The sequence below is a fragment of the Diceros bicornis genome, chromosome X (genome assembly GCF_020826845.1).
Source record: "Diceros bicornis minor isolate mBicDic1 chromosome X, mDicBic1.mat.cur, whole genome shotgun sequence".
NCBI classification, from domain to species: Eukaryota; Metazoa; Chordata; class Mammalia; order Perissodactyla; family Rhinocerotidae; genus Diceros; species Diceros bicornis.
Window position 1 is genome coordinate 108,322,605 of NC_080781.1, and position 26,721 is coordinate 108,349,325.

At 36.4% G+C, this 26,721-nt stretch overlaps 1 long non-coding RNA gene and 1 pseudogene across 1 annotated transcript in view; one reads left to right on the forward strand and one right to left on the reverse strand.

Moving 5' to 3' along the window:
* Positions 1-15,885: 15,885 nt before the first annotated feature.
* On the forward strand, positions 15,886-16,695 carry LOC131400575 (ADP-ribosylation factor-like protein 5A; annotated as a pseudogene).
* Positions 16,696-24,620: 7,925 nt separating this feature from the next.
* LOC131401355 (uncharacterized) overlaps positions 24,621-26,721 on the reverse strand; it is a 46,767-nt gene continuing 44,666 nt past the window's right edge. The window contains exons 2-3 of the long non-coding RNA XR_009217661.1: positions 26,004-26,130; positions 24,621-24,806 (exon numbers count right to left, since the gene is read on the reverse strand). This is a non-coding gene — a long non-coding RNA (uncharacterized LOC131401355). The remainder of the gene's footprint in view (positions 24,807-26,003; positions 26,131-26,721) is intronic.

Here is a 26,721-nt window from a genome sequence, read left to right on the forward strand (position 1 = left end):
AAATCATTTCCCTTTATTAAAGGGAAACTGCGTTTTATTTTTTCTAGAATCCTTTTATTCATATCTGAATATGATTAAGGTGAATTTTCTTCACTTTCACAAAAATTAATGAAAACCAATTTCATGACCAATTTAGCATTAAATATGTATTAGTCAAAGAAGTGTTAGCAGAATAGTCCAGAATGGGTCTTTTGTGTGGCTAGAACAGCAGTGTTCAATTTTCAGTATGGCATAAATGAATGATGGGTGGGGAAATTCTGTCATCTAGGTAGTCATGATTTCTGCATTTGTAGGAGAAAGTCACAGTGTTTTTCAAAGTATGGTCGTAGAACCACCTACATCAGAATTACTTGGGTTGCCCTGTTAAAGGTGCAGATTCCCTGGTTTCACCCCAAACTGGTGAATCAGAATTTCACAGAGTGTAGCATGAGCCTCAACATTTTTAACAAGTTCCGCAAGCTAGTTTGGAGAGGAGCAAAGTTTGGGAACCACTGCCTTACAAGCATATACTTACATCTGTTCCACAAATGCACATAGCTTGTCAGGCTGATCCTGCAACACAAATATGGATGTGTCCAGCTGCAAAGGCCCTTAGAAGTTATCTATGTCAATCCCTTCGGAACTTACCATTTTACTATAGAGTTGCTAGACTTAGGAAATAAAAATGCAAGACTCTCAGTTAAATTTCAGTTTCAGATACACAATGAGTAATTTTTTTAGTGTAGATGTGTCCTGTGCAATATTTGGAAGATATTTATACTAAAAAATTATTTGTTGTTTATTGAAAATTCAAGTTTAAATAGGAGTTCTGTATTTTATCTGGCATCCTATGATGAGGAAATTGAGGTGCAGAGAGGTGGAATGACATTCTACAATGCTATGCTGTCCCTAGGGTTTCTAGGACTTCTTTAGTTTCTACCTTTGCTATAAGTCATTGATTTCTGCTTTACTGAAAGCTTTCTTTTTTGACAAGTAAATATTGTTGTAAAAATACATAACTATAGTAGCAACTAACTTTCAAATACCTAAAGATCTAGAATATTTATTTTATAACAGAGAAATTAATATACATCAAAGTGTTGTCTTTTCATAAATCATTCAATGCTACTTAGTTTGTCACAAGAAAAAAAAATGATAGAAACATGATGCTACACAATTAAGATGATTTTATATAGACTTCCTCTTCTTGCTTAGAACTTCCCGAAAGTCCTTTTATCTATCTATCCAATCATCTACGTACCTACCTACCTATCTCACAAAGAGTCATTGGCTGACAAAGAGAGCATGGGTGGAATTGTGAGACCTCAGTTCTGCCCAATTCCCAAATTGTGAGCTTCCAGGAACTAAGGCAGGTCAGTCTGAAAACAAGATCCTAGAATTTAGGTGGTTTGAGCGTGGAAAGGAAAGCTTACCCTTAAGCTTTAAAAAAAAATATGTTGAGGGACAGAGCTAAGGAGTAGTGGGTGGGGGAAGGGCGTCATGCTGCCACACCCTTCCATCTTAAGAATAGAAGGGTCAAGATAACTTGTTAAAAATGTTTTCTCCCAAGATTGAATGTTTAAAGGTAATTGGTTCAATTCATTCATGGGCTATATCTTTGGGTGCTAAAAGTGTGGCAATTCATTAAAAAACGAGAATAAAACAGTTTGATATATTTGATTTTTTAATTGAATTGATTCCCAGAGCATTTGAGCTAGTTTCATACACTTAACCAAACTGCATCATCTTCCAAAGAATTCAAATAGTTTTGGAAGAGATCATTCATTCATACAGATAAGGGTGTCCACTGAATACAACAAGAACAAATTCTACTCTGCAACATGTTTCATATACAACTCAACTTCAAATATAGTACCCTATTTTGCCCATAGAAAAACCTTCCAAGGAGTAGCTATATCACACCTGACCTCTTCTCTAAGCCCAATTCAGGTCCATATAAATGCTATGGAAGAGGTTAAGAAGAAGCTTTACGTCAAGCAACACTTATCTTTACTACATATTTGCTTAACACAAGCTTCACACACTGCTTTTTATAGTAATAATCTTTTAGGCTTCTATTGAATTTAGTAGGTATCAAAGGGCTTTCATATCCATTATTTCATTTAATTCTTACAGCAGTCCTGTGAATACGCATAGCAATTATTATCATCAGATTCTAGATTTTATACATTAGAAAATTGAGACACGCTCAAAGAGATAAACTAACTTGCTTGAGGTCACACGAGTATTGTGGCAGAAACCCATGTTCTTAATCTCCATTCCACCACCACCAAAACCACCACTACCACTTCTTACTGCTTCTCTTTCTCCTCTATTTTCTTTTCCTCTATCTGTCTCTTCTTCCTCCACCATCTTTTCCTCCTCCTCCTCTTTGACCTTCTCATCCCCCAGTGGGATTTATTGAGCTTAATAGGTGCCAGGAATGATGCTAAGTGCTTTAAATACATATTTTCATTTAATTTGTACAATGACTTTATGATTGTCCTCATTAAACAAATGTGAAAACTGAGTCTGAGAGTGAAATGTCACACAGATAATATGCGATGATCCGTAATTTGAACATAGACCTTCTAACAGCTAGTTCATTGTTCTTTGATATGAATATCTGAACTACCAAAACACATTATCTAAGTATAATAATGCATGTTCTTTCGTTGAAGCCAGATGGAAAAAAATGTGATGTAGAAAAAACTTGTCTCTAAACTTGCATTTCCTCTGCTTTGATTGACTGTTTTGATTTCCTCATAAGTTGAATGTACCTAACACTATAATGGTATCATATAAATAACGGTTCAGGTAAGGCCTTGAACATAAGGGATAAAAGCAATATCCTGGTACTTACTGAAACTAGGAGGCAGGACAGTGTGAACGGCAGTATTTCTGACTCAATACTGAACCTCAGAACTTTGGATCTGTGAGTGCGGTTCTTAACTCACCTAGATGCTGAGTTTTTCCCTAGAGCCGCAAACTAGGATGAACCTGCAGGCAAGAGCTAAGTGGCTTTTGCTGAAGATCCTGACAGTGGAGACAGTAAGCCAGGCTTGTCATTATAGCATGTGGATGAAGTGTTGCTTTCATGCTCTGAGAGGCGAGAAAATTTTAACCTGCCATGAACTCAAAGTTTGTAAGTGTCTTCGCTTGCCAATGCCTGGCAGATGTCCCTACAGAGCTTTAGTAGCCTGTTACAGCTGTCTTTAGTTTGCTGTGGATGAACTATGGATGCCAAACTTCCATATAAATATCAGTATTTCCTACATATTCTTAATTATCCTCAGGTTGTGCCTTCTGAAACCTTACAACTTTCTATTTTAAATTGAGCTTGGAAAAACAACAAATCACTTCCAGGCAGGCACTTCTTTTCTGGGTTGTAGAGGGTAATTATACGTGTTGGAGTGTGGGGATTTGAAAGCACATGTAATATTAATATTAATGGATGGCTAGGACACACATTCTTCATCTCAATGTAAGCAAGGGTTTCAGCATATCTTGGGGGATTTTTCACTCTTATTAAGGAAATAAAGATATCTCTAGTTCATTTTTGTGAAGCATGATCAATATTTGAGCTTCGTGGACTTAAATGATATTCCATACATACCATCTTGTTTCCTTTTCTCTAAGTGCTGTTTCAACACAGTGGTTGAAAGATTCATTCTGAAGATAGTTCTTGCCATCCTTTGTTTTAGAGAAAAGATGTAGGATGAGTAGAAAAATCACAAGAAGTTGTTGCCCAGTATGAACAGCGTTTCCCTTGGGAGCGTTTGTTGAAAGCAACCAGAGGCAATTGCTGAACATTGTGGTTGCCTGAGGGGGTAGATAATAGTTGGGCTACACAATAGACTGCCAGCCCTGGTGATCTAGTGGTTAAGATTCGTCACTTTCACCACTGTGGCCCGGGTTCATTGCCAGGTCAGGGAACCACACCATGCATCTGTCGGTTGTCATACTGTGGCAGCTGGGTGTTGCTGTAATGCTGAAAGCTATGCCACCAGTATTTCACAGCAGGGTCACTCATGGTCACCATGGTGGACAGGTTTCAGTGGAGCTTCCAGACTAAGACAGAGTAGGAAGAAGGACCTGGCCACCCACTTCCAAAAAAGATGGCCATTAAAACTCTATGAATAGCAGCAGAGCATTGTCTGATATAGTGCCGGAAGGTGAGAGGATGGCACAAAAAGATTGGGCAGGGTTCTGCTCTGCTGCACACAGGGTCACTGCAAGTCAAAATCAACTCAATGGCACTAATAACAAAACACAATAGACTAACAAAAATTAAAAGAATTTGTTGCTAGCATATCTGCCCTACAAGAAATACTAAAGAGTCCTTCAGGCTGAAATGAACAGACACAGACAATAACTTGAATCCTTGTGAATAAATGAAGAACACTCAAAAAGGTAACATAATAGGAAATATAATAGACAGTATAAATGTATTTTTATAACTTTTTTCCTATCTGATTTTTAGAAAAAACAACTGTACTAAGCAATAACAAAAATCTTTGCTGATAGGCATACAATGTATAAAGATGCTCAATATCATTACTCATTAGGGAAATGCAAATCAAAACCACTCACTAGGATGGCTATAATCAAAAACACAGATAATAATAATTGTTGGCAAGAATGTAGAGGAAATGGAACCCTTATATATAAATGGTGGGAATGTAAAAAGCGCAGCCTCTTGGAAAACAGTTCGGAAGTTCCTTAAAATGTTAAGTATAGTTACCACATAACCCAGTAATTCCACTCTTAGGTCTATACCCAAGAGAATCTAAAACATATGTCCACACAAAAACTTGTACATAAATGTATATAGCCACATTATTCATAATAGCCAAAAGGCGGAAACAACTCAAATGTCCACTTGCTAGTGAATGGGTAAACACAATTTGGTATATCCATACCGTAGGATATTAATGGAGTATTGTTCAGTCATAAAAAAAGGGATGAAGTACCGATTCATGCTACAGCATGGATAAACCTAGAAAACATAATGCTAAGTGAAAGAAGCCAGACACAAAAGGCAACATATTGTATGTTTACATTTGTATGAAATGTCCAGAATAGATAAACCTGTCGAGACAGAAAGTAGATTAGTGGTTTCCTAGTTCTGGACGGGAGAGTGATGAGATGATTGGTGGATGAAGGCTAAAAGGTACAGAGTTTCATTTGGGGGTGATGAAAATGTTTTGGAATTAGGTAGCGGTGACAGCTGAACACTTTGTGAATGTACCAAAAATCACGGAATTGTACACTTTAAGGAGGTTAATTTTATGGTATGTGAATTATATCTCAATAAGAAATGGTTTGAATAAAAGGAATCAATGTGTACAAAAGGTTAGAGAAAATATATCAAATATTAATAGCCAAAAATTTAAAAAATGTTTCTCCCTTTTTCAGGATTCTCTGCCATTGATGGCACTTAACAACCTAGTTATAAAATGAAGATAAAATATCTGAGCAGAAAAACGTCATTAAGAGGAAGTTATTTTGCACTCCACTATATTGTTTACTCTTCTGAGTGTACCAAAAGGAAGTCCAGGGGCAGGGACAAGAATCTGTGCCAATAGGCCACATATGACCTGTGATTTTTTTACATGGTTCAATTAAAATGGTTTCTCTTTTGTAAGTAAAGAGAGAGGAGATAGCTTTCAGAGTTATGATATTGATGTTAGAGGACAATTATGACACACACTTGGAAGTCATCCACGAATTAGCTCTTTAATCTGTATATAAGATTTATTCTGTTTATATTTGTATGTGTTATTTCAGTTAAAAAAGGTTACAAGAGAAAAAGCTTATCATGTCACATCCCTGTAGTACGTAAAATCCTCAAATGACTACCACTGCACTAAGGATAAATCCAAACAACGAACCCTGGCTTACAAGGTCCCACTTGACCCAACTGCCTACTTCTCTAATCTCATCTATCACCCCTTCTCACGCCTCCGCAGGCGTGATCACCATCTTCCTTTCATTACCAGACTCTTTCCCCTCTTGGGTCTTTACCCTTGTGGTTTCTCTGCCCTAATAGTTCTTCCCTCAGTCACATGGCCAGCTCCCGTTCAGGTCACAATTCAAATTGTTACCCGCTTAAGTGATTTTTCTCAAACTTCATTCTCTATTACATCATTCTATTTTAATGTTTTTTTTCCATGACTTTTTGTTGAGTTATTTTATTTGGTGGCCATGGTGGTGGACAGCTGAGGAGGAGGCAATTCTCATTCTTTTGGTGCAGGTTGACCTCTCAAGATAGACCCAAACTTGTTCAAATCTAACAAGAGAAATGCCTTGAAATCACAGTTTCCTCAGTGTTGAAGCTGCCATCCCTCCAACTGCCATGTGCAGTACCTTGATCTCTGAGGTGAGGAAAAGTGGTAAAAAAAAAAAAAAATAAAAAAGGATTCAGAATTTTAGCCAATCTCTCTTAGATGGGAGCAAAATGACTGTGATTGTTTCTCACATTTTCCTTGCTTTTGATAACCTTGACAGTTTTGAGGATTACTGATAAGTATTTTGTAAAATGTCCCTCAATTGGGATTTTTCTGATGTTTTTCTCTTGATTAGACTGGGGTTATGGGTTTTGGGGAGGAAGACCACAGAGGTAAAGTGCCATTCTCATATATCACATCAAGGGTTTACGTGTCTTATCACTGATGCTATTAACCTTGATCCCCTGGCTGAGGTGTTAGTTTCCTTGACCATAAATTTACTATTTTTTCCCTTGTTGATACTCTGTGAAGCCCACACTTAATGACTGAGAATTATGCTCCACCACCTTGAGGACAGAGTGTCTACATACATTACTTGAAATTCTTCTTCATGAGAGATTTGTCTCTTCTCCTCCCTTTATTTGTTCAATCATTTATTTATATCAGTATAGACTCATGGTTATATTTTTTATACTTTGGGCTGTAATTTAATACTACTTTATTTTGTTACTCAAATTGTTCCAGCTTTGGCCATTGAGAGCTCTTTCAGTTGCCTTCTGCGTCCTTTTGACATACTCCCATCATTCTGATTCTTTGAGCATTCCTTTATTTGTGGCACAACAAGGTGCTCCAGGCTCATCTTGTGTATTACTTGTCCCAGTCCTAGAATCAGCCATTTCTCCAAGGAACCCTGGTACCTTTTATTAGAGAACAATGTTAGAAACCAAGATCTGGGCACTGAGTATGCTCATTGCTACTGGGGTGTCATTGCTTCTAGACCCTCTAGCTGATAGAACAAAGAAATATGTGTGTGTATATTACATATATCTATAAATATTTTTAAATGCATCTATCTACATTCAACCAGACATGAGTTCAAACTGATGTTTCCCATGCTAATCCTTTACCACGTGATCACTGTGGTAAATGATCCCCCGTTGCTTGGCTGTAACCTCCCATTCCAAGAGCAAGAAACCTGGCTCCCACCACTTGCCATCCATTTACTTAGCTGTTCAGTTCTCCTATACATGTTATAGTTATCTCAGAATTGTTAACCTGTATTTCCATGGGAAATAACTTTATCACCTAGAGTACAGTGTTTACGTACAGTTCCTTTTGCTTTTAATATTGCAGTCATTTACAAAATTACTTATGTCAGCGTCTATTCTCCCCTCTTCCTTCAGTGGGGTTGTTGCATACATTTGTAATACAGTTAGATTCTTTTGTCACAGTCTGCATTCCATCCTGGGCTCTTCCGACCTAAATTATTTATTTTAAATTTACATACATTAAGGTTCACTCTTTCTGCTGTAAAGTTCTTTGGGTTTCGACAAATGCATAGTGTCATGTATCTACGGATATAGCTTTTTTGAACTTGATCTTATTAACGCACGAGACCAGGACGTGTTTCATGTGGAAGAGATTTTTTAAAACTGATGCTTTCAGTGAACACATGACTTTAAAACATTTTTGTTAGAATTTTCCTGTTATTTCAAATCTTTATCTCACAAGATATTTTTCACCTGAAAGAAAGTTGAATTAGTTAATTCTTAGTCTTTCTATACAATGGTACCTTATGAGACTGTAAACATTTTACCTGTTTTATCTCCTGAGTGTGTGTTCTTTCCATTTTAATATCCATATGTGGTACATTGCTGTGTGGAACATAGCAATCTGCTCTGCAGCATCATATCTTATCAAGCTGGGTTTTGTTTGTTCACTCTATCCTTGTTTTCATTTTCCTTTTTTGCAGCAATAGAAATAGATAGTAGTAGGTTCAGAAAGGAACCATGAGATAGCCTAATATGAACAGTTATTTAATGGATTAAAAGTCAGGATTTTACAAAACCCATCAAGCTCTGGTTGGTTTCCTTTTTCTTCCTGCCTTCTTGTATTAGTGCCAGCCCGCCTGCCTGATTCCAGCACAGCAGAGTATCTTGGACTAAGTTATATATGAAAAAAATTGAAAGTCAATTTGCACTCAGTCAAACCTAATAATGACAAATATGCTGATACAGTGGTTTTTTTAAGTGTGGCCCAAGGAAACTTGTTGAAAATACAAATTCTCGTGCCCCACTCTTTACTTGCTAAATCAGAGACTCTGGGAGTAGGGCCCACTGATCTGTGTTTTAACAATTCCTCCAGGTTATGCTTAATTTTCGGAACCACTGGGCTAGTGGAAACTGTTACAGAGTAATGCCGCTGCTTCTCCTTCAGTAGGACATTGTCTTTATTTCACTATGAAAATCTTTATTTTTTTCTTAATTTCCAATGGAATTGATTATTTGTCACTGAAACATTCAAATATCTACCTCTTGATTACATTGTTATCTATTTAGAAGTAGATAAAAGCCTTCATTACAATACTATAGGTAGGAACTTAATTTATGCCTCTGGAATGGGGGAACCTGTAGCAGGAGAGACGTACGCACGTGGTCCCGACAGTAGGTCACTGTGGGACTAGATACCAAGGATCATTCTCTTCTTTCTATGATTTCTGTTCTTTTCTTGGTCATTAGGGTTAATAGCAAATCTATTTGGTCTAATGTGATTTTAATCTCCTTAAGGAACATAAGGAAGACTTGTGGGGTAGCCCTCTTATGCCATGTGTAGAGACAAGCTATGAAAGCCAGTCTGTGCAGAAAGAAAAATGATAAAGTCAAATAGAGAGAAGCAAGATGAAAGGCCATGAGGCCACAAGAAAAGAGAAAGACAAATGGGATGAATAGTTTTCAGATGGCTTTTCAATTCATGTTTCTACTACCTCATGAGGCCTGACTGTATTTCTGTCCTTAGGGTCTGGGAGAAAGCAGTGCATCTTTATAATAAATACTGCCCCCTGCCCCACTTTGCTTATGCTAGTGTGAGTTTCCATTGCATACCAACCAACCATCCACCCTCCCTAACATTTAAATTCTTCTTTTTGTATCAGAATCTGTTCCACACCTTCTCACACTGCTATGGCTTCTGCTTATTTTGAATATGCTATAATAACAGCTGGGAATTTTCTTTGAGTAAATGAGACTACTACATTGCAATAAAAATTAGGAAGTAATTTCTTGTAATTGTGACATTATATATCAAAGCTAATAAAGAAGAAATGCATTTTCTCCCTTAAATATTAATAGGTTTAAAGATGATATCCTCTTATATAACCTGAAAGGCTCTCAGACAATAAAAGAATATTTCACAACTGAAGTGACATTGCTATTGATCATTCAAAATCCGGAATTAATGTTCTTGCTTCTGATCAAATACTTTCTCTAAAATATAAGATGAAGCCCTGGGTTTTTTTTTATGAGAAACACTCCTCATTAGAGTTTTGTGTCAATGTTCCATGAGATGAAAAATATATGATTACAGTCATAGTTAGCCTGATGTTGTTATAATTTCATTTAGGAAATTTTTGTAAAATTAAAGATGAATGCCCCAAATTACTCAGTAAAGAGTAAGAAATAAGTTGTGGTGAAACAGCAGAGACCACCCTGCATTACTTTACTTCTCCCATTCCAGGGCTGAAATGAGCCCTGAGTCTCTTCTTTAGGTAATAGTCTTGTAAACACAATCTCCTCACCATGTCATAACTGCTTGTCATTTCTCCCCATCAGTACTAAGCCAACAGCAATAGTTAAGAGCACAAGAAATTAATCTCATGGAGTGCATAATCTTGGGCTACAGTGAGATAAATTTCCAGGTCACAGTTTAGTTATTGCATCTAAGACCCTTATCTCTTGCCTCCTCTTCAGGATTTTACTTCTTAATTCTACCCTGCTTTGTTACCCTTAGGCCTGGTAGATCTCACTTACTCAGCATTTCCAGATACTAAAGAATTAAGGTTCTTCCTGTCTGATTATCTAGGCACAATCTGACTTTTCAGGAGATGGCAGGGATTAGGTCTTATTCATCACCACATTTTTAGGGCCTCTGTTAGCTCATATTTCACTAATGTGTGAAACAGGAGAAGTACTTCTGTGGCAAATTTATGCCCTTAGGTTCAAGGCTCGGCAGGCAGAACATGGGCTGGATTTTAACCTGTTTTCTCTCTCGGCTGGGTACCTTGTACAGGGCACAACCTGTACAACCCTCCTGGCAACTGTGTGTATGTTGCACAGAAGCTTGCACAAGGCAGACAGTGGATACATGTGTAAGTGTAGAATAAAAGGAACACCTAAATTTAACTAAATTGCAGGCCATGCCTTCACAATTTAGGGTAATTTTCCCTTTCCTCTGGTCTTTAAACCCAGAAGTCTCTTGGTGAAAGAGTCAGATGTGCCTTGATTTGAATATCCACTGGTACCTGAGAGCCGTGCTCTGCTGCTTCTGTTACTTGGCAGCTTTTTAAGCTTGGATGAGTTCCTCAATTAAAGCTTCCTCATTTGTAAAACAGAATACTATTCACTTCGTCTGCTGTGAAGGTTAAAGAAAATTATGTATGCAAAGCACCTAAAAGAATATTTGGCATTTTAGAATATCAATACATGCTACTTTCTTTCACTGTATCTCTCCTTAAGCCTACTTTCTCCACTCATTTGGATAACTGTTTTCCTCTGGAAAGACTAGCATCTAAACTCTTAAATTTTGTTCTCTTCTGTCAGGAAATAATGATCATAACAATTATAGTTAACATTTATTAGGTGCTTGCTGTATCTAGGTACCATTCCAAATCCTTCCATGTATTACCTCATTTAATGCTTACAACAGCTTTATGAGGTGGGGACTGATATGGTCACCAGTTTACATTTGGTGAAATGAATCTAAGAGAGGATAAATAACCTAACCCAAATTACACAAATCACTACTGGCTGCGTTGGGACTGGAATTTGGGCACCCCTACTCTGGAGTCCTCATTCTTAAGTACTCCAATTATACTGTCTCCCAGGGCATCTCTGGTTCATCACAAGTTAATGTTTATCCTTGTTAACATTTCCATCTATCCTCTAAAATTTTTCTGCTTTGTGATCAAAGAGAACATAACACTGCAGACAAAGAATGTAGTCTCAGAATTGAACCTGGGTTAATAGGAGAGGTGGCATATTGTTGTGGTTGAGATGGTGAGTTCCGGATGCTGAGTGCCTGAGTTTGAATCTTCTTTCTGTGTGACTTTGGGCAAGTTGCTCAACCTCCATTGCCCCCCATGCCTCAGTTTCTTCATGTGTTAAATGAGAGTAATAAAATCTACTTAATTAGCTTTTTGTGAGGAATGAATATGGTAATACATGTAAAAAAACCACTTTGAATAGTGCCTGGCATACATTAAGAACTCAGCCAAGTTTATATATAGTAGTCTGCATCTTTCGGCTTATGACCCAGCTATCATACTTCAAGTTACAGCATGCACTCTAGAGTATGCCATACTTGAGGAATTCTTGCTGTGAGAAAATTGAATTTAACAAAACTAATGATTGGAGGTGAGTACATTTTACTAAATTACCTTTTATTTTCATAAAAAAACACCTCTAAGTATTTTTAAATAGGGACCTCACTCCCCTCTTACATGTAAAATGGAATGGTTTATAAAACTTCAAACTAAACATAATTGTTCAGGAAAAAATTCACTGGTGTATTATATGTTTATTGCTGCATAGCAAGTTACCCCCAAACTTAGTGGTTTAAATGAACAAACATTTATTATTTCACAGTTTCTGTGGGTCAGGAACCTGGTCCTGGATTACCCGGGTGCATCTGCTTGAGTTTGAGTGTCTCTAACACAACTCAAGAGAGACAGGGAGGATTTGCTTTCAAGCTCACTCACTTGGCATTAGGCAGACCTTAAAAGACTCACAAGCTCACTTGCTTGGTGTTCAGCAGGCCTTAAGTTCCTCTGTGTGTGTGCCGGGGTGGGGGGGGCAGTGGAGAGAGAAAGATAGAAGTGACTTCCTATTACTTTTATCACTTTTGCTGTATTTTATTTGTTAGAAGCAAGTCACTAGTTCCACTCCACACTCAAGGAGACGGGATTACACGAGGGCATTCATCTCGGAAGGTGGGGACCTTTGGGGCCATTTTAGAGACTGCCCCATAACTGAAAGGGGTAAAGCAAAAGCTACCTATTCATCCATTTTATTAAACCCAAATTATTAGTTAAGGACCAGTTTTTGAAACATTATTGATTAGAAGTCTCTGACTAGGAGCTTTTTCCTCTCCATGCTTAAGTATAACTTTCATTACAATGCCTCCTTTAAATCATTCTCCTTTCAATATTTAGTATCACTTCCCCTGGATACCCATCTTCCCCTCCCCTTCTATTAGCTTTCCACCTATGTTTCTCACCAAAAATGTTCAGGAAAAAGACCAACTGCATTAAATCAAGAGCATAATTATTTCCATTGCCCCAGATGTGACACATATGGCTGGGGAAGTGAGTCCTTTCTTTGAACTGGATTTAATTAAAAAGACCATGAAATCAGTATTAAAATGGGGTCAAGTTTTAACATTACTATGAGACTCTAGATTAGAACAAGAGAAATCACACCCAGAAATGACTTTATGGATGTCAGCTGAGTAACCTACATGATACTTGAAGCTCTTCTAGGATGCTATTTTTCTGCCTGCTTATATACACTGAAAAAATTGTCAAAATGTGTCAGACACATTTATACTTGCTCTCATTTTTGCACACTAACAGTAGTAAAGTTGGAAGCTGGCAGAGTTTGAACATGAATATACATTTCTGTGAGTTTAAGCAGCTGTTTATGACTTCCCCTCACCTTTCCACATGCCTCTTTGGCAAAATAATTGCCATTCCATTATGGAAAAGGGAAGATTTAATGGCCTTATAATATGCCATATCTTCTATACTTCTATTTCACTGTTCAAATAGAACACTTGTCAGTGGCATCTGGGAATGTCAAGAACGTTCTGTGGCATGTTATATATTTATTTAACTAACCTGACTTTGTATCTTAATCTGGTTCCACAAAGTTGAGAGTAAACCTAGGGCCTGCTTCATCCTGATCTTGTGTAGCAACTCCCGAAAATCATTGATCACTGACTCCCTATCCATTGATACTGGCAGTGGCGAAAATACAATGCAGAAGCTAGTATTTCTTTTTTTTCTTAACAAATACAGGCCCACTTGTTTTTAATTTATCACACATGCAACAGAGTAAAAAGTAAGTGTAGTCCCATTTCTCAGTCCATTCTTTTGCCAGGAATGCTCACTTTAGCGTGTGTATATACTTTCAGGACGGTTCTATGCATCTACAAGCAGCTATATCCATCCATCCATCCAACTCAGCGGGTCTCATATATCTTGTTTACGTGCCCAACTGTGATCATAATATGCATTTTGTGTTATAAATTGTTTTATTTGCTTAAAATATAACGCACTTTAATAGTTGTATAGTATTCTATTGTCTAACTGAACCATGATTAGTTTAACCAGTCTGATACTGATGAACAGTTATATTGCCACCAACTTTTCCATACTAAAACAATGCTACTGAAAATTCTATCTATCTATCTATCTATATCTATCTATATCTTTGCCTACTAATGTGATTTTGTATGACAAATTCCTTTTGAGTCAAGGGATATAGGTATTATAAATTTTTATAGAGTTTGCCAAATTGACCTCTGAAATGTTTACATTGATTTATAAATGTGTGAATTAGTTGTGCAGAATTTTCACAATTATATAAACTATTCACGGAGCTATATAAAGGAAGAATAGATATTTCTGATCATTGAACAGTAACATATCTGAATAATCCTAAGAATATTTATTGCTTAACTTGCTTGGCTTCATTCTGAATTTAGATTTTGACCCAAGTTTAAGTAATTTCACATCAGTTCTGATCCTACCCTGATATGCAGCAGGCAAATTCTATTCTTTCAATTAAATAATTTTATCTCACTATGCGTTGTTACATTCAAATTAAACCCTTAAATTGAATACTTAGTGATAAGGATACCTTTTTTCATAAGATTTACTATTCTATTAGGGAAACTAGACTTAGCCTTAAGAAACATTAGCAACATAAGATTAGACTACACGGGCCGTAGGCAAGATGACAGACTAGGAGGTCCCAGCCCTCGTACCCTAACAAAAACAACTATTTAACAACTACCCATGTACAAAAACAGCACTGGGAGAGCTCCAGAGTACAAGTAAGAAGCTGCAGCAACAAAGTGGAGCACAAAAACCAAGGGTGACAGCATAGAAAAGTCTAGGAAGCATTTTCCCTGCATCACCCCATCCACTAGGCCAGCGCAGCTTGGTGGCAAGGGGGATCCCCTCTGCTGTCTTCCCTCCATTGGGCAAAAGGAGAACAGCATCCTTCACCGCTGAGGACTCCAGCAGCTCTCGCTGCCACCACAGAAACTCATAGCCTTTGCTGCTGAAGCCCCCCATTGTCTTTGTCAGTGCTGACCCTAGCATTGATGCTGATGGACCTACCCAAAGTCCATGCCACTGTCCCCCTCCTTCCCCAGAGCCAGAGGGGCTGCTGCAACCCCCTGGAGCAGGGGCTGTCACTAGACTCCCCCCACACACACAAGGCTGCGTCCACCCCTACCACCTCCCCAGCCATGATGCCACTGCGGGCAAGCCTGTGCTCTGGTATCACCACTATTCATGCGCCTATAGCCCTGTCTTGATATTGGTGTTGCCTGGGTACCTGCACTTCAAACTTCCCGCCACTCCCTCCCCAGCCTCAAACTGGCATCTCCACGTGCACCTGGAACCAGCATCCCCATGTGTCCCTGTACCCAGCGCTGGACACTGTGCCACCATGCACCCCACTCAGGTGGTGCCCTTGTGCCCACCTGTAGGTGAATGTCTTTCGCCCACTGAAGTTTGTCTATAAAGACAGTAAAAGATGACTGCACCTTCAAATGTGCAAACACGAATTCAAAACTACAAGGAACATGAAAAATCAAGGGAACATGACGTCACCAAAGGCACACAATAAATTTCCAGTAACCAACCCCAAAGAAATGAAGATCTATGAATTGCCTGCCAAAGAATTCAAAATAATTATTTTAAAGAAGCTCAGTGAACTACAAGAGAACAAAGATATGTAATAATAACAAGAAAACAGCACACGAACAAAACAAGAATTTCAACAATGAGATAGAAATTATAAAAAAGAAACAGAGATTCTGGAGCTGAAGAATACAATGGTAAAATAAAAAATTCAGTAGAGGACTTGATCAATCGGAAAAAAGAATCATTGAATTTGAAGACAAGTCAAAGTCATTGGGGGACAGTAGTGGCCCACAAGGCTCGTCAAAGACAATGCAGTGGCCATGTGTGCCATGCAACCTTGGGGCCTTCTGTATGGTAGGGCAGCCTGGCCTTAGGCCTCCCTCCGGTTCCTAGGAAGCTAGCCGTTGGTCAGTGCAGGAGCAACAGCAGCAGTGGCTCCAGCATGTCTTTCTCTTCCCCTTCAGGCTGAGCTGGGGGAGGCCAGGTTGCCCAGGTGGGTGGAGGGGAATCAGCTGCCCGAGAATCGGAATTCTTTCCACCAGGATGTGGAGACTGTTCAAGCAGCAGGAGCTCAAAGTTATCACTGCTGGGCTGGATAATGCAGGGAAAACTACCATCCTTTATCAATTTTCTATGAATGAAGTTGTACATACATCCTCTACAATAGGAAGTAATGTAGAAGAGAGTGATTAATAGTACACGTTTCCTAATGTGGGATGTTGGTGGCCAAGAATCTCTTCATTCTTCCTGAAACATTTACTCTACTAACACAGAGTTTCTAATAGTTGTTGTGGACAGTACAGACAGAGAGGGAATTTCCATAACTAGAGACGAACTCTATAAAATGTTAGCACGGGGACCTAAGGAAAGCTGGATTGCTGATTTTTGCTAATAAATGAGCTGTTAAGGCATGCATGACTGAGCCAGCCCTGATGGCCTAGCAGTTAAAGTTGGCACACTCCACTTCAGTGACCCGAGTTCAGTTCCCGGTTGTGGAACCACACCACCCATCTATCAGTAGCCATGTTGTGGCGGCAGCTCACATAGAAGAACTAGAAGGACCTACAACTAGCATATGCAACTATGTACTGGGACTTTGGGGAGGAAAAAAAAAACAGGAAGATTGGCAACAGGTCTTAGCTCAGAGTGAATCTTTCCCAGCAAAGAAAAAAAAAAAAAAAAGAATGCATGACTATAGCAGAAATCTCCCAGTTTTTAGAACTAACTTCTATTGAAGATCATCAGTGACATATCTAGGCATGCTGTGCTCTTATTGGCGAGGGGCTACGCCAAGGACTTGAATGGATGCTTTCACGACTTAAGATTAGATGATCTCTACTGACCTCTTCTCATAGACTTTATATAAATGAAGTGCTGGACTTGACCTGAAAGCTGCAAAAATTAATAGTTTAGGTATACTTATAATAAACTGATTTAAACTTTTTCTATCAGAGGAAAAATTAAGACCACTTATTTGAAAACAAACATGAAGTCTCGCCTTCCAATCTGCTTTCTCATTAGTTCCTTCCAAAGCAAGGTCTTAAAGCTGTGATTGACATTTTTCTCATAATAAATCATCTCAGGACATTGTCTAGCCTGTGCTAAGTACAAAGGAAGAGGAAGACATTTTTAACATTAAGAGCTTTATTATCAGTATAACCCTCCCTAGTTGAATGTTGTTCTCTTCTTGTTCCATGAAACCAAAAAGACAAATCACAGATATTTGGTTTACAATATTTTAAAATGTAATGTTATTTATGAAAAGTATTTTGGGTAAAGTTGTGTATGTACTGTCTATATGCCTCAAGTTCAAGTTAATGGCTTTGATTTATGTTCTAAAGAAAACTGAATAACAAAAATTAATAATATCCCTAGTTATAACCACAATGAAATGAGCATGGGCACTGGTTTTAAGAGCCATTTTGTACTTTTCCCCTATGTTCTCTGTATTTTACTAACCAACCCCCAATATCATTGAGCTGCTCTTTAAAAAAAAAAACAGAAAGAAAAGAAAAAAGAAAAGCTGGACATTATGTACCTATTTTCTTGTTGATCAAGTCACATACATGGAACATCTATCAAATTCTTGCTTCTACCCAGAGCAGTATCACCCTATAAATATTATCAAATAATTTAGCTAGAGTGTTCTTAGGTACTAAATTATATGTCAAGCATTTAATGTGAATTTGAGATTAAAAGTAAAGCGTATTTTCCAAGAAACACATATAATTTAATTTACAACTTTCTTATTTCTTATCTTAGGAGCCGGAATAGTTGGAGATTTTTTTGTTTCTATAAGTTTTCATCTTCTTGTACCACGTGAATGCATTGTTTGACAACTGTAAAATACAATTTTTTTAATGCTTATAAGAATTTGGTTTAAAAATTGATCAACATGGTGTATTATTTTTACTAAGTAGTAACTTGGCCCAAAATACCCTTTTTTTTTTTTTTCTTGCTGAGGAAGATTCACCCTGAGCTAACATTTGTTGATAATCTTCCTCTTTCTGCTTGAGGAAGATTCACTCTGAGATATCATCTGTGTCATCTTCCTCTATTTTGTATGTGGGTTGCCACCACAGCTTGGCCACTGATGTGTGTTGTAGGTCCACAACCGGGAACTGAACCCTGGGCCGCCGAAGCAGAGCACACCAAACTTAACCACTAGGCCACAGGGCCGGCCCCCCAAAATACCTTTTATATTTGCTTAGGGTATTTTCTTTCAATATCTGAAATTTGAAGGTATTTCTGTCATAACTATAAAGATACCCTAAATGTGTTAAAACATATTCTTAGGTATTTCGTGTATCTTTCATGCCCTGAAAATCTGAAAGCTAATCCAGACTGGCATGTTTTAGAATATTCAAGAAAAAACAAAAACTACTTTTAATACCAGCCTGTTAGATTTCATGAAGATTTGGATGAGGAATAATAGTACATACTATATGCATTGACAGAACTTTGAAAATTCCTTTCTGTGAAATATAAAATACTGAATATCTAAATCCAAGTCAACCATGGGAGATCAGAGTTTAACATTGGATGTTTTGTGTTTTATATTTATAATGTTCAAAATGCAAGTATAATATTTTAATATTTGTCAACATGCTTTTAGGAAAGTAAATCCTAAATTACTAAGCTTTGAAGACAAGTCATTTGAAATTATATACTCGGAGGAACAAAAAGGAAAAAGAATGAAAAAGAGTGAAAAAATCCTGCAGGATTTATGGAACATTATCAAAAGAAAAAATATATGCATTATAGGAGTCCCCACAGGAGAAGAGAGAGAAAGAGACAGAATCTTAATTAAAGAAATAATGGCTGAAAGCTTTCTAAATCTTAGGAGGGAAATGGACATCCAGATTCACAAAGCTCTAAGGACTACCAAGAGTGTCAATCCAAAGAAGACTACATCCAGACACACTATAATAAAATTATAAAAAATTCAAGGATGAAGAGAGAACAAGAGAACTCTACTCAGCAAAAGAAACAATCAACAGAGTAAAAAAGGCAAGCTACGCAATGAGAGAAAATGTTTGCACGCCCTATATCAGAAAAGAGATTAATATTCAAAATATATAAGGACTTCATATAACTCAGTAGCAAAAGACCAAATAAGCCAGTTAAAATAAAGAACCAAGGACCCAAATAGACATTTCTCCAAAGAAGACTTACAAATGGCCGACAGGTATATGAGAAAGTGCTCCACATCACTAATCATGAGGGAAATACAAATCAAACCCATAATGTGATATCACCTCATACCTGTTAGGATGGCTTTTATCACAAAGTCAAAGGATAACAAGCATTGGTGAGGATGTGCAGAAAAGGGCACCTTTGTACATTGTTGGTGGGGATGTAAATTGGTATAGCTATTATGGAAAACAGAACAGAGATTCCTCAAAAAATTAAAAATAGAACTACATTATGATCCAGCAATCCTACTTCTGGGTATATATCCAAAGGAAATGAAATCAGTATGTCAAAGAGATATGTGCCCTCCAATGTTCACTACAGCATTATTCACAATTGCCAAGATAACCAAACAACTTAAGTGTCCATTGGTGGATGCATGGATAATGAAAATGTGAGATATATATACATGTATATCTCACATATATCTTTTGAGTGTGTGTGTGTGTGTATATGTGTACACATACATGTACACACACACTCAAAATGTATGCTCTCACTTAAATGTAGAATCTAAAATAGTCAAACTCGTAGAAACAGAGAGTAGAATGTTGGTTGCCCGGGATTGGGTGAAGGGGGAGAAATGGAGAGATATTGGTCAAGGTAGTTTCAGGTATACAAGATAAATAAGTTCTGGAGATTATTGTACAGCAATGCGACTATAATTAACAATACTGTGTTTTACACTTGAGATTTGCTAAGAGAGTAGAGCTTATTTTCTAGCCACAAAATAAGAAAAGAAAAAGTAACTAAGTGATGGATATGTTAATTAGCTTGATTGTGTGATCATTTCACAAAGTATATGTATACTAAAACACCAACTTGTGCACTTTAAATATATATAATTGTTATTAATTATACTTCAATAAAGCTGGAAAAAAGATTAGATTAGAGAGAGGCAGTGGTGTGTGGTGCTTAGGTATACCAGCAACTTTACGACTGGTGTCAGGCAGAACTTTGTTCAAATACTAGCTCTTTTACTAACTAGGTCTGTAAATTTGTGCAAGTTAATAAATCTCCCTGAGGCTCCCTTTCCTCTGCTCATGTAATGGTGGTAGTAATAATAATATCTATTACATAAGGATTTCTAAAATATTTATAAGAATTAATGTATTTAAAATATTTAGCACAGTGTCTGGTCCACATTAAGTATTTATTACTTTTATTATAGAGCCTTAATTGAATGACAAATGAAATGAACTGCTTGAGTTTTAATCATAGTCTGGTATGAGTCTACATTATTGATCCAAGTTTGTAAATTCAGTGTTTTCTGAACCTTATCCCAGCTATAGGCCCTGACTATAGTGGATAACTCTCACAAATATATTTCATATCTATATTCTTACTCTTGCCCCAGGCCCACATTGTCTAGTCCATGCTTTAAGGTCATTTCACATTCTCAAAAAGTAGTAATTAATCAAGTATAGATGGATTTTTTTTTTTTGATTTTGCTGATCTGTTTTATTATGGCTTTATTGAGGTATAAATGTGCTGGTAAATGTTTAATAACCTGCTCTCTGGAAAAATGCATGTATGCATATATGTGCATAATTTATTATATATTTTATTAATAAAAAGTATATATAGTACACAATTTACAAATAATAAAATATACTTTACCCTTTATTGTAAACTCCCTATAATTGATTCTCACCGAATGCTATCATTGCTTTTGGTAAACTTGTGTATTCATAACCAACTTGTGGTTGTAATTGACAAATGAGTGTAGTTCCAACAAGAACATTGACTGATATTTTTGTTTACATTAATGAATAAGGTGCAAAGAAAAAATGAATAAGTACGTCAGAATGTACATGTTCGTCAGTGATGTGAGTGACTTTTTTGCTGAATTCCATAATAGTTTTTGAATACTGGAATAATAATAATTTCCTCAGTTTTTTTGTGCTGTTCACAACATAATGTTCACAGACAGAAGTTTTAAGTTTAATCAGCATTAACATTTTCTCTATCATGTTCTTCCTAGACAATCAACAAGAAAACGAATAAATGAAGCCCTTAATTGTAGTGTTTGCCAATGTCTATGATGTAAATACTCCCTCCATGGCGAATTTCAAGCTACCAACATGATGTCACTGAACATAGAGTTGAGAAGAGATGTGCAGAAGTAAACCATTATATATAATATTCCCACCATACAGATAACCATCAACATAAATAACCTCAAGTGTATAGATAATAGTATAATATAGTTTAAGAAGTGAAGAGTTATGACTTTTTATTTTTTTGATTTTAATATAATTTACTTAATTCTAAATTTATATAAAATATTTTTTTTAAATGGCTATGTTTAACAATGGCTTGCAAAATTTCTGTAAATTTAACAGTTGACTCTCATGAGCCAGCTCGAGCACAAAACTGTTATAAATGTAATATTTTTCCTCAACTGAAAAAAAAAACTTCCCATAACTCCTCTTCTTCCTCTGGCCACTTCCATCTACATCTGCTTTCTGTTTTTATCAGCCAAAAATCTTTTAAAAGTTTCTTTTATTCACTGTCTCCATTTCTTTATCTCCCATTGACCCATTACAATTTAGCTTTCTGTCCCATTCCTCCACAAAAACAGATCTGGCTAAGGTCACCAGTGTCTCTAAATTAAATAGACGTTACTATTCCCAATTTATTTGATCTCCTAGCAGCAATGTTTACTGTTAACAAGCTACTCAATCCTTCTGGAAACACTTTTTTCCCTTAGGTTCCACAATACAGTACTTATCTATTTTATTTTTGTGCCTCTCTACCTATTCCGTCTCTTCTCCTTGGCAAGCTCATCTTCCTCTACCCAGCTGTTGTAGTTGTAGTTAATCAAGATTGTCCCTAGATCCCTCTGGCTTCTAATTCTAATGCTTCCATGACTTCACTTACCACATATACTCAGACGACTAAAAAAAAAATATATCCAAAATATTTAAAGTGTAAAATTTGTTTTGTTTTGTATATGTATACCATCACCACAATCAAGATAATGAACTATCCTTTACCCTTAAAAGTTTCCTGGTGCCCATTTGTAATCTCTCCCTTCCTAGCCAACCCAACCATGATTCCCCAAGCAACCACTGATCTGCTTCCTGTCACTATAGATTAGTTTGCATTTTATCAAATTTTACATTTAAATGGCATTCTACAGTATGTACTCTTTATTTTCTGGCTATTTTCACTCAGCATAATTATTTTAAAAATCATCTGTGTTGTTGCCTGTAACAATTTATTATTATTGCTGAGTAGCAGTCCATTTTATGGATATACTAAAATTTCTTCACTCATTCACTTATATCAATAAGACATTTGAGTTTTTTCCAGTTTTGAGATTATTAAAAATAAAGCTGCTATGAACATTCATGTACAAATCCTTGTGTGGACATATGTTTTCACTTCTGTTGGGTAAATACTTAGGAGTGGAATGACTGATTCGTATGGCAGGTGTATTTTTAATATTATAAGAAATTGCTGTTTTCAAAGTGGTTGTATAATTTTGCATTAACACCAGCAGTGTATCTGATTTCTGCATACTTACTAATGCTTAGTTTTTTCAGTCTTTTTAATTTTAGCCTGCCTAGTGATATCTTATTTTGATTTTAACTGACATTTTCTTAGTGTCTAATGACATTGAACATAATTTAATGTGCTTATTTGCTGAGTTTCTTCTTTTGTTAACTTTTCAAATATTTTGCCCATTTTTAATTCAGTGGTTTGTATTCTAACGATTAAGTTGTAAAAGTTTTTCTTAGATATTCTAGATAGAAGTTCTTTGTCAGACATTTGCTTTGCAAATATTTTCTCCCAGTCTATGCCTCACCTTTTCATATTTGTATCATTGTCTTTTTAAGAACAAAAGCTTTAACTTTTGATGAACTGTAATTTATTGAGTATTTTCTTTATTAATTTGTTCTTTTTCATTGTATTTAAATAATCTTTGTCAAATCCAAGATTGCTAAGATTATCTCCTATTTTCCTCTAAAAGTTTTATAATTTTCATTACTATATTTGGGTCTGTGATACATTTTCTGTCAATTTTCATATATAGCATGAGGCAAGGTTGAAGTTCAATTTTTCTTTTTTTTTTTTTGCATATATCTAATTTTTCCAGCACCATTTACTCAAAAGATCATCCTTTCCCCATGAATTACCTTGGCAAATTTATTCAAAAATCAATTGACCATATGTGAGTGACTCTACTTATGGAATCTCTTTTATTCCATTGATCTATGTGTCCATTTTTCCATAAACACTATACTATCCTGATTATTGTATCTTTATTTTTTCCAGCTTTATTGAAATATAATTGACAGATGACACTGTGTAAGTTTAAGGTGTACAACGTGTTGATTTGATACAATTACATATTGCAAAATGGTTACCACCATAGAGTTAGCTCTAATACCACCTCCTCCACATCACCTAATTACCATTTCTTTTCTGTGGTGAGAATATGTAAGATCTAAAATAAGTCATGAAATCAGGAAGTAAGTTCTCCAACTTTTTTTTTCAAGTTGTGTATATATTAATATGTGCATAAAAGGATATACTAAAGCAACTATCAAGATAATTCTGATGATCCTCAGTATTCTGTTGCCGGCGATATCCATTGCTTATTGTCTTCCATGGATTTACTTTTCCGCTGTATTTTCCTAATGTAGACATGGAGGTGAAAGCTATGTAAGCCAAAAAAATCATACATGGAAGATTCCCGCTTAGGGTAGCCAATTCTAATTGCACTAGGCCATCATTAACAAAGTTGAGCCAGGGCATTTATCTGCCAGGAGTATTGTGACACAAATTCATGGCTTGGAAGGGCTACCTAAAGGAAATTCTTGAGATTCCATGCCACTATATGATTATATTTTATTAATTTCAACAGCAATTTCACTCAACTTTTTCATAGTTTCTGATTAATGAGATAAAAGTGACTATTAATGAATATCTATGTTGTACCATTCTCTTCACTCTTCTCAATATGGAAGCAACTTTAACGTTATGTCTATACAAGCATAAAAGCAACCAGCTACAATTTGAATAATTCATTCAATCAAGTAACTGGATTTTTTATGACATCAAATGACCAGTTTGACTTTCACTAAATTGACTGGTTGGTTGACACTTTGAGGAGCATTAAGTTGTCATCATCATCATTACCATGAAATAGTATTTATTAAACATCCACAGTCATAAGTGATATAAAGTTAGGCAAATAATCGTAGACTCTGCCCTTTAGGAGTTTATGATCTGGAAACTCAACGCATCCAGATAAGCTGGATGCCATTTAGCAGAGTACTGCTGTAGAACTCTGAGAAATGCTACTAAGTGGCTGTAAAAGGTCAGTTTTCTTCCCAAAGTGCCAAACTATTGACCAGAAAGTAAAGTAGTGCACATGGTGGGTGGGCATAAGTGATCTTCTCACTTGAGATGGTGTTATTTGGGCTGAATTTGAACTAGAGATATCTTTGCCCCCGAAAAGATTGAAGCAGCAATTTAGAGAGAGAAAATGACATATCTGAGCTCATCAAAAGCAAATTAGTCCTTCAGGAATCTGGGAGCAGGTAATGCTGGTGAGGGATGCAGTGGGGAAAACGAAATTTCTGGCATCAGAATAACTATGCTCTATTCCAGCTTTGTCCCTCATGGGTGGGCACTGGGTAATGTACTTAACTGTTCTGCGTCATAGTTTAGTTACTTACCTGTAAAATGAGAACTGTAATCATGTTTACGGCTTCATGATATTTGAAAATTGTACAGAGATCCTGCAATGAAAAGTGAACTCAAAATGAATTTACACAAGAATAGTCACAATAATGTTTCTTTCTAACTAGGCTGAGAGCTCTATACTTTTGAAGAAAATTAAGTATTTGTATAAAATGCAGTTCTAATTTTTGGAGAGTATTTATGGGCTGCAATAGTTTTACCTATTAAAAATTACTCTAATACAATTAAAGTATTTTGTTACATGGTTCGATTTAGAGCTTAGTTTTTGCTGTTACAAATGAACTATGTCTAATCAATAATTCATCTATTAGAATTCCCCTTTTTTGGAAGACTCACAGAATGTAAGATTTGGGAAGCCTACTAGAAATAATGTGATCCTACTCTTTATATGAGAAAATAAGGAACATTTGAACATGAACTACTTGCCCAAGGTCCAGCAATAAGCTGAAAGGAAAGCTAGTGCTAGAATCCAGGTTTCCTGACTCCTTATTCCAGTATTTCTGTAAGTATTCACGTCTCATAATCTTTCATTTCTAGAAAGTGTGTGATAGAATGAAAAACCATTATGGTACGGCAAAGTTGATGAACTCAGAAGGGACAGCTGGTGTTTGTGGGTGGACCCTACTATGTGCCAGGCACGGTGCTAAAGGCCGTGCATTTGCTATTTCATATAGTCCTCACAGTGAGCACTGAGGAGGCACTATCGACTATTCAACAGATGAGGACACAGGATGAGAAAATTTGAGGAACTTACTCAAATTCGCACTACTTGAGGTGGTAAAGGTTCACATTCCAGTCTCTCCAACACAAAAGCCCATCATCTTTCCCCTACACCATACTCTCTCCCTGAAAAAAGTGCCATGAGCATTTTGAAAATTTTTTCTGACCCAACCAGATGAGTCAGCAGCACTGATCAGAGACAACATTGGGAAGTTCATCTAGAGCAGTTATCTATTTTCTCTCCCACAGTCTTCCTCCACATTTCATTGGTCCTGTCTGTTCTTAGGCATCCAGCTCTACTCAAGCTGTTCTTAGAATCCTCTTTGGGCCTAGTATCCTCAGACATACATAAAATTACTTTTTCTCCTGTTTTTTCCCCCATTTATCTACCGCACTACCTTTTCTCATAGTTTTTCTCCATTTAAACTCTTTATTCCCTAAGCAATAAACTTCAGTATTTATTTGGAAGGAAAATAATATGATTTTTACCCTATGCAGAACTGATAGAGGCTTACCGTATTGTTTTCTTCCAGACATTGTTCCATTTGCCCAATGAGATTTAACGATTGATGTGACACCTTTTCTATACTCATTGGGTAAGAACAGGCCTTCCTAGTCCAGTTTCAGTGCTTCAAACTATGACTGAAAAAAAAACATAAGCTGAATTAATTCAGGAACAAAGAGCCTGAAAGCAGTCTATTCATTTGGTGTTCACAAGGAAGAATTATGGGTAGAGATTAAACAATAGGAATTACAAACTCTTTGTAATTTTGTTTACATTAAGTAGGATAATGAGTGTAAAGTGCTTTGCACATATAAAAATGCTCATCAAGAGTTAGTTACTATCATATATTGCCTTGGATATTATAGAAAGATGCAAAAACTGAAGAGAATCTGATTTAGTTTAGAGTGAGAAAATACTAGGAAAGGTCCATTTAGGTTTGGTTGTTATTAGTTATTTTCTGAGTCAATAACTGTTTAGAGATTGACTCTGCAGTAGGGGTGGGGAAAGAGGGAGTAGCTAATTATGCACATGCAATATATAAATTCTAGATTGACTTATAAAATAAACTGGTATGATCTCAATTTTTTCTTGATATTTGGGGTAAGTTAGTAAAAAGCATCTTTTTATAATGCTATAATAACTAAATCCTGAGGCCCTTAATTATCAAAGATCAAATGTTTTCCCCCAGGCAGATATATATGAGAAAAAATATCATTGCTTGTCTTCCA